This window comes from Sorex araneus, chromosome 1 (assembly GCF_027595985.1).
Source record: "Sorex araneus isolate mSorAra2 chromosome 1, mSorAra2.pri, whole genome shotgun sequence".
In the NCBI taxonomy this organism is placed as follows: Eukaryota; Metazoa; Chordata; class Mammalia; order Eulipotyphla; family Soricidae; genus Sorex; species Sorex araneus.
This window is the reverse complement of record NC_073302.1, coordinates 52,566,109-52,575,819: the sequence shown is the minus strand read 5'-3', so window position 1 is coordinate 52,575,819 and position 9,711 is coordinate 52,566,109. Positions and strand designations below refer to the sequence as shown.

The 9,711-nt window shown below is 41.3% G+C and overlaps 1 non-coding gene across 1 annotated transcript; it reads right to left on the bottom strand.

Annotated features, from left to right (window-relative positions):
- Positions 1-5,754: 5,754 nt before the first annotated feature.
- On the bottom strand, positions 5,755-5,896 carry LOC129400891 (small nucleolar RNA SNORA70). Its single transcript, XR_008627955.1, has one exon. It is a non-coding gene; the product is annotated as a small nucleolar RNA SNORA70 (small nucleolar RNA).
- Positions 5,897-9,711: the final 3,815 nt, after the last annotated feature.

Genomic DNA, 9,711 nt, shown 5'->3' with positions numbered 1-9,711 from the left:
ACCAGCTGGAACTATCAGCTCCCTTTATAAGTTTTGTTGGTTAGTTTTGCAGTGATGGGGGTTGAGCTCAATACTTGGACATGATAAGCAGGTTTCTTAACATTTCTTTTTAAAGTGAGCCATGAAGATAGTATCAGGATTAAGGGATTTACCTTGCATATGTCTAACCCAAATTGAATTCCTGAGCACTGCTTGTAATGACCCCTGAGCAGAGCCAGGAATAACCCTTGAGCACCACTGAGTGTGCTCAATCACAATTATAATAATAACAATAATAATATAATGAACAACTTCTTAGGATATACCTTTTCTTCTTATGAAATTTGTCGGTATTTTTATTATTGTTTTTATTTTTACCTTCTTTGAATTTTCTTAGTTCAGAAACTTCAACTGCTTTTCTCATACTCTTCCGAATCATACACATAGGAAGAAGCTAGGACTGTATTTTCACTGGAATGTTAGGGATAATGGTTAAGAGTCTCTGCTCATACCACCCAGCCTATGATGACTATTCATAGCACTATAGCACTGTCATCCCAGTGTTCATCGATTTGCTAGAGCTGGCACCAGTAACGTCTCCATTGTGAGACTTGTTGTTACTGTTTTTGGCTTATTGAATACGCCAGGAGTAGCTTGTCAGGCTCTGCCATGCGGATGGGATACTCTCGGTAGCTTGTTAGGCTCTCTGAGAGGGATGGAGGAATTGAACCGAGTGGACTGCATGCAAAGCAAATGCCCAACCCACTATGCTATCACTCCAGTCCCTTTCTTACTGTAGCAAAGCAAAAAATTAATCAAAGGGGTATTCTACTAGGTATTCTTTACTTCTGAGTCTAATTCCTCAACTTTATTGAGAATACAGGTCTATGAAACCCAGCAGGAACCTAAGCTGCCTCCTCTGATTTCTACTTCTGTCTCTCCCTTACCCCCAACCCGCACCCGCCACCCCCAAGTCATGCTGCTTCTCTACCCAGTTAGAAAGCAAAGAAATCTTTCCAAGAGCTCAGATAACCAGTTAAACATCTCAGAAATTGCCCTCACTCTTCTTCCTATCTGAAAATTAAGAGTCAACTTTAGGATCCATCATTGGTCCTATGACTATTCATAAGTCATTGGTTTTTCCATACATACTCCCCTTTCTCCCTCTCTCTGTGTTCCTCATTTTTCCACAGCTAAATTCAGGTTTAGAGCTTATGCAAAGCCCTTAGCTTCTCCCAGGTCACTTATCAAGCTATTTCCTTAAATTAGGCTCCTTCCCTAAAGAACACTGATATATAAAAAAGGAATGATCACTTTACCAAATATTAATCCATTATTCATTGAGTGGCTAGTAGATGACAGTGTCTGGGGCTAAAGAATGAACAGAAGAAAATATTTCCCATCTTCGTGGAACTTTATTTCTAGTAGAATCTCTCTGCATTTTGAAAACAGAATTTTCAACAAATAAAAGAATTCTCTCCTAGCAGAATTCTGAATTTAGAAAAAAAAATCAGTTTCAACCCAACATTTAAAGGGGTTAAGATCTAGCACAAGGGTTGACAGTGAGTGCAAAACATGCAGGACACTTCGAATGCATTCCTAGCCCCAACCCCTACCCCCACTCCTTGCTGGAGCAGCCCTGGTGGTCCCTGGCACTTCAGAGCCCCACCAGTACTACTTTCTTGGGTCCTAGCACTGTGCTTCTGGGTCCTGTGGCCTTTTCCTCTTTCCTCCTCTTTAGAAAGATTTCCTGTTTCCCTAGGGGTGTACTAGCCCTCCTGCCACATGCTTAATCCTCCCTGAAGTACTCAAAGCAGCACAATTCCCTCCACTCCATTGCCTTCGAGATTATTATTTCCAAAGCATCTTTCCAGTTGAGCCCTTTCACCCACTCATCCACCTCACCTCTCTCTCTTCTCTCACCTGAATTAATTCTCTTGCCTGATTTCAAAGATGTTATCTGTGCTGGCTGCATGTGCTGCTTTGTAGATCATTAAACTGTCCCCCATATAATTTACAGATCTCTTCAATGATGCATGTCTGAGTGTAGATATCACCAACAGATGTCTGGGGAGTTACATCCTACTCAGAATATGCTCTCCTGCAGTTCCAAGAGTCAGACTGTGTGTCTTTATTCTTTCTCTCCTCCTGAGCTAGCGGGTTTCACCAGATCCATGATGCTAGGGGGGTTTATAGGTTTCTTTTTTAATGGGCTTGCCTTTTTATTTTTCCTGCCCATCACCAACAGATTATCTTTGAAGAGTGGTTTTATAACTGCCTGAGCTTATCAGTTCACAGAACCCCTCTCTTGTAACATTATTAGGTGTAACAGACAAATGACTTTAGATGTGTCTCTGTGTTTTTCCTTCCTAAATATCTTAGGAAAGAAAGGCTAATGCAAGAAAGACTGGCACAGCTGTTGCATAGAAAAGAAAAACTTCTAAAACCTCACACCATCAGATAATTTCATAGTGTTTTATTTATTTATTCACTCCAATTTATTTAAGAAAAGACTTTAGGATGTTTATGAAAATTTATACAATATATAAAAGTGAGCAAATAGGGTGTGCAGTGCTGCCAGCAGGTCAATCTGTATCCGTACGCAAGTGCATCAGTAGCTGATGCACTCAGGCTTCCTGATACCCCAAAAGTTGTCACTGTGCCACTGGTTGGACCCCAACAACTCCAGACCAGGTTTCCTGAGAAATTAAACAGCCAAAAGTTAAGTATTTGGGAGCCATGCCCACAACCCACCTCTGGCTCAGCTATACAAGCTCATTTACCAACCTTGCTTCAGAGACCCACAAATTAATCTTGAAAGAGACCAAAAGCCACAGTTAATCTTGGACCTTTGTGCATCTGAACAGATCAGGTAAACTGGAGGCGAGGTAGAGGGTCAGTCTTGTGCTTGCCCAAGCAGAGTCCCTGGCAGCCCTTTGTTCCCACAATCCAAAATTGTCACCATGCAGTCTTCCAGATGCTTCAGGACAGAACTCAACAATATATTAACTTTTGAAAATTCAGCTATAGGGGTTTTGTGACTGAACTTTCCAGGCTTTCTTGGAGTTGGGTTGGGCTACCTCCCCCGACTTCTCTATACTCCTGGTAGCAATGTCAGTCACCTCCACAAACCAACTCCAGTGCCATCCTGTATGCTCTTCTAGAGGCCTTACTTTAGCGACTTTAAAGATCAAAAGAGATCAAAAGACGCAGTTAATCTCTGACCCAAGAAAGACTTAAGAGATGAGGTAAATCTGAGGTGGGGGGGGGGAGGAGAGGAATCAGCCTGGTGCCCACCCAAACAGAGTCCCTGACAGTTGCTTGCTTCCACAAACCAAAATTGCTAACATGCCCCGAGTCGGACTCCACCATCTTGAGATAGAGCTCACTAAGTCATACTCTGCTAAAAATTTGGGTATACAGGGGTTTTTTTTTAATTTATTTATTTTTAATTAGTGAATCACTGTGAGGGTACAGTTACAGATTTATACACTCTTGTGCTCATGTTTCCTTCATACAAAGTTCAAGAACCCATCCCTTCACCAGTGCCCATTCTCCACCCCAGTAAACCCAACATCCCTCCCACCCTCCCCAATCTCATCTCCCCCCACCCCACCCTGCCACTGTGGCAGGGCATTCCCTTCTGTTCTCTCTCTCGAATTAGCTGTTGTGGTTTGCAATAAAGGTGTTGAGTGGCCACTCTGTTCAGTCTCTAGCCCACATTCAGTGCGCAACACCCTTCCCCCGCATGACCTCCGACCACATTATAGTTGGTGATCCCTTCTCTGAGTTGCCCTTTCCCTAGAATGTGAGGCCAGCCTCCAAACTATGGAGTCAACCTCCTGGTACTTATTTCTACAATTCTTGGGTGTTAGTCTCCCACTCTGTTATTCTATATTCCACAGATGAGTGCAATCTTTCTATGTCTGTCTCTCTCTTTCTGACTCATTTCACTCAGCATGAAATTTTCCATGCCGATCCACTTATATGCAAAATTCATGATCTCCTTTTTTCTAACAGCTGCATAGTATTCCATTGTATAGATGTACCAAAGTTTCTTCAACCAGTCATCTGTTCTAGGGCATTCAGGTTTTTTCCAGATTCTGGCTATTGTAAACAGTGCTGCGATGAACATATAAGTGCAGATGTCATTTTGACTATACTTTTTTGCTTCTCTGGGATATATTCCCAGCAGTGGTATTGCTGGGTCAAATAGGAGTTCAATATCTAATTTTTTGAGAATCGTCCATATTGTTTTCCAAAAGGGATGAACCAGTAGGCATTTTGGGTATGCAGGTTTTGTGACTGAAATCTCCAGGCTTTCTTGGGGTTGGAATGGGCTACCTCTCTCCACCTGCCTCCACTTCCAGAAGCATCAGCAATCATGTTCACACCCCAAAGCTGCCACACTGTTAAAAAAAGCTACTCCAGTCTTACCTTCCCATAAAAATACTGAATGCCGGAGACCAACACAATGACCTCTTAGTATCTTGACTGCAAACCACAATGCATAAAAGGAGAGAGAGAAAGAAGAAAAGTGCCTGCCATAGAGGTAGGCTTGGGGTGGGGAGAGGATTGGGGGATGGTGGAAGGGAAACCAGGGACATTGGTGTTGGGAAAGGTACACTGAGAGAAGGATGGTTGTTGAATCATTGTATGACTAAAATCCAATCATGAACAGCTTTGTAATGGTCTATCTCACAGATAATCCATATTTTTTTTAAAAAAAAGAACAAATAATGAAACTAGGGAATGCAATGGAAAAGATAGTTGGGGAAGAAGAACTGAAATATCCCTTTGCAAGGAAGTGTACTATTTACCTGTTAGAATGCCCTTTATAGTTCAAGAAGGCACTTGCCAAATCAGACTGAGTGCTCTAATGACGAAAGAAAAAGGAAATATTTTTAGCTTTTGGTTGTCTTATCTGGAGTAGGGAGGCTTGACCTACTAGGACATGTCTATTTTTTTTTTCACAAAATCTTGAGAATGCTTCTTTTTAGCACTGGGTGGGTGAAGAAGGTTTAATATCCTGTAGTACACATATAATTCTATGCAACTGAATTATCCCCAAATGCCAACTACATGTCTTTGAGAACAATGGACTTTTTTCTATAATTCATGAAGCCCCGAAATCCAAACATCAAAATTCAACCAGTAAATGGAAAGAATCACTTATACTGTGACCAGAAAATGAGCCCTTCTAAAAGAGACTCTATAGCCTAAAAAGGATGTAACAGGGAAACAGGGAGATGCCCATAACAGTGCCTAACATCACCCACAGAGAATTAATCTTGGGTATTTTATCATCTTGCAGTGCCTTTAATGTGGAATTTGGGGCAGGTGGGTGTTGTTTGTTTTCCTTTTAATAGGAAGCCAGATTTATTGGGGTGGGAGGGATGAGTAACAAGGAAGATAAACTCTGAAGTTCTCAGGAAAAATGCAGTGCCTGCTATTTGTCTGTAATTGTGGGAATGTATTATGCTCCACAGATATCCAAGCTTAATTACTTTTTAAAGCATCATGTTTTCGAATTCATCAATATCAAACTTGGTAAAATCCTGTCTCTTAGAGAAAAGAATCTCCTAGAAGTCAGAGGACTTATACCTGGCCTGGAGTAGAGGTTAATCACATGCTCCTTGATCCACAGATGGACATAATGTGAACTCTGGTCACATGCCCTGGGGCTTTTCAAAGGCACTCCAAATACCTGTTTGGGGCCTAAGATAGTGTACATCCTATGAATTCTTAAAAGAATATATGAATATCTACTGGAAAGACTGTCCCCAAGGTCCATAAATGCTACCTATATAAGCAACAGACTGTGTATAAAACCAAGGGGGTTACTCGCCATTTGCAGCCCAGCCACTTCACACCAACTCCATGGGTAAAAGAAAATAGTTGGCTTTATTGGATGTAGAATTAATGTAGAAGTTTGACCTACAAGTTAATGTCACGCTCCTCGATTTTTATTTCAATCTCACAAATGTGAGTTGGGTACCAGTTAGTGTTACTCACTTCTACCCTGGTTCCACCTTTTTCTCGAGGAACTGATTTCTGAGAAGACCACAATACCCTGAAGCAAGTTGGGGTGTTTGGTGAATTAAAACCTAAACTGTTTCTTATAGAGCTCATATAAATATATAAGTCAGTCTTTGCAATAAACTGAGACCAATTAGGAAAAATAGAAAAGGTAGCCACCACCAACAAACCCAAAATTAATGACATTTATTGTTCCAGTCAAAGTTCTTGGTTTGCAAGCTTTGGAGATAATTCTAGCTCTCTTCAACAGAAAAGAAGTTTTCTGGGAGATTATTATATATTCATAGAATCTCATGGAAAACCTGGAGTCAACAGAAGTGATATAAAAAACAAAAACTCTGTTAAGAGTTTTTAGATATTGGTGACAGGGAATGTGCACTGGAGAAGAGACAGGTGTTGGAACACTGCATGACTGAAACGCAATCATGAACAACTTTGTACCTGTATATCTTATACTGATTCAGTTTAAAAAATTTTTCACATTTAATAGTTTTTAGAGCTCAGTGGTAAGGCCCTAGCTACACTACAATTGTTAGAACTGATTAATAATATTGACTGTTTATGTACTCTACTCTGATCCAATGTCCTAAATAGATCTCTGATTGCCAAGATGTGGTATGGTTACTTGTCCACACTCCAGTTTCCAGGTAGGTGAAATGCAAAAACACCCACCCTCTGTAATGTCTATTGTGGAAGGTAGCCTACATTTAACTCTAGACACAACAGAGAATGTGGGGCAGTCAAAAAATAACACATCCTCCCCCTCAAAAAATGACACATCCTTAATACCTACTGATTCATGTCTCCCTGCATTCAATCAGCATACATGTGTTAGACACTTTACTGCATGATAAGAATGTAAAACCATCATGAAGTTGTTGGTCTAACTAACATCATGAATGAAGTTAGTTAGAAGATGGAAAAGTCATTGAATTATCTCTCTTATATATGGGATATAAAGAAACATAGTAGGGGAATAATAAATGCCCAAAGGCAGCTGAAACTGAGAACTGGTCCAAAACCTCAGCAAACTGTACAAGCAATGAGACATACAGGCAATGACTTCCCATGACATTTATTTGTCCCTTTGCTGGACTCTGGAATAGCCAAGTAGAAACACTCTTCAGTACCTCAAAAGTTGCCCCAAGTGATTGGACATTATCAGTTGTGATCACTGCTTCCAAAGAGAAAATATTTTTGCTACTATTAAAGAAACTCAATTCTATTTTAGATTTATTATCTTTTTATCTGTTTAGAATTCTTCTTTTCTTGAGGGGATAACCACTCAGGGTTTCTGGGGTACTGCTTCCTGCTCTGTGCTCAAAGATTGTCCCCAGTAGTACTGTGGAACCATGCTGTGCAGGAGATCAAATATGAGGCTCCAGCATGCAAGGCATATACTTAGCATGTTGATGATCTTGCTAGGCTTATATTTCTATTTTCCATTTATAAACTTGGGACTCTATAGAGTGCTAAATGGTGCTTACCTCAAAAAGATATATCCATGTCTAAAATCTCAGTAGCTGTGAATGTGATCTTAAGTAGAGGGAGGAGAGGTTCTTTGCAGATATAATTTATAATCTCAAGATAGTACAATTATCATACCTAGCTTGCACCTGACTGTGTTAGATCTCAAATACAAAATGGTCCCTGAAGCATCACTGGGTACAAATCTGGAGGCCCTGAGAATGCCATGGTAGACTGAGTAATCCCCAGCACCACAGGGCCCAAGCAGCACCACTTGCATTGAATCATCAGCCTAGTTGGCCAAGAATCGCTAGTGGAGTCCTTGGGTGCCAAGCACATTTTTTTTCATGCAACACATTTTTTAAAAATTTTTTAAATTTTATTGAATAACCATGAGATAGTTACAAGTTTTCATGTTTGGGTTACAATCTCACAATGATCAAACACCCACCTTTCCATCAGTGCACATTCCCCACCACCAATATCCCGGGTATACCCCCCATTTCCCACCCTCCCCCTGCATCCATGGCAGACAATATTCCCCATACTCTCTCTCTACTTTGGGGCATCATGGCTTGCAACGCAGACACTGAGAGGTCATTATGTTTGGTCCATTATTTACTTTCAGCATGCATCTTCCATCCCAAATGGTTCCCCCAGCCATCATTTTCTTAGTGATCCCTTCTCTATTCCATCTGTCTTCTCCGCTCCGCTCATGAAGCAGTCTTCCAGCTATGGGGCAATCCCCCTGGCCCTTGTATCTACTGTCCTTGGGTGTCAGCCTCATGTGATATTATTTTATACTCCACAAATGAGTGCAGTCCCTCTATGTCTATCTCTCTCTTTCTGACTCATTTCACTTAGCATGATACTCTCCATGTTTATCCATTTATAAGCAAATTTCATGACTTCATCTCTCCTAACAGCTGCATAGTATTCCATGCACAATTTAATAACTTCAACTGCCTCCCTGCTCCCCCCCCAACATACACAACCCCAAATAGAAACTCAAAATGATAACAACAGGGATTATAACTTGGGCCTTAAAATTAGTGCAACTGGAACTGAAGCAATAGTACAAGTATGGGTAGGGTTCTTGACTTGCATACGGCTAACCTGGGTTCAACCTTCAACATCCCATAATGTACCACCAAGCCCTGCCAAGAGTAATCCCTGATACATGACAACCATTCGATAACTATATTGCAAACCATAATGGCAGAGAGAGAGAAAGAATTAAGGAGAAGAAAGAAGAGGAGGAGGAGGAGGAGGAGGAGGAGGAGGAGGCAAAGGAAGAGGAGAAGGAGAAGGAGAAGGAGAAGGAAGAGTCTCTACCATGGAGGCAGCAGGGGGTGAGAGATGGGAGGGAAACTGGGGACACTGAAGATGGGAAATGGACCCATGTCTCCAGACTGTGGATTAAGCTTTTGCCTCACGCCTGCTAAGGGGGGTAAATATCCTTCTTCCTTGTTTTTTCCCCCTCTGGGAAGAAGCGGCGTGGCATCCACCATATTATGGAACTTTTAAACAGGTATGAACTTGGTGGCGCGGGAAAAAAATTATGTGTTTTGAACTTGAAACAGCGGGACACCTGGGCAGTCTCGGGCTGGGACTGGTACCAGCTCACAGTCTGCCGAGATTTGACCTGGGTGACCATGCCTTTGCACAGCCGCTTTGCTGCTGAATGATCAGGATCCAGAGCCAGCTATATTACTTCTGGTCCCAGCAAGTGCTTGCAGCTATGTCTCCAGACTGTGAACTAAGCTTTTGCTCCATGCTCCCACAGGAAGGAAAATAATGCAATTTCCAACTTAAATCTCCCTGGACTTAATTACTAAAATACAGAAATCCTAAACCAAGTGGCTGCTACGGTGGCTGTGCAATTTTATATCTCTTCATTCTCATCAGTAGAAAACTAATGATCAAATGTTTCCTTGTCAATAGGACCATATTTTGGGGGGATAAACTCCAACAAGAATAGTGAGTTCTGTGTTGAAACTCCATCAACAATAGTGAGTTTTATGTTGAAATATGGAATGTAATCAAGGTAAAGAGAAAATGAAGTGAAATTTATCAATTATGCAGGTAGGGGTGGGGGGTTGGGGGTGGGGGGTGGAGGTATACTGGGTTTTGTTTTGTTTTGTTTTTTGGTGGTGAAATATGGGGCATTGGTGAAAGGACAGGGTGTTTGACATTGTATAACTGAGACATAAGCCTGAGAACTTT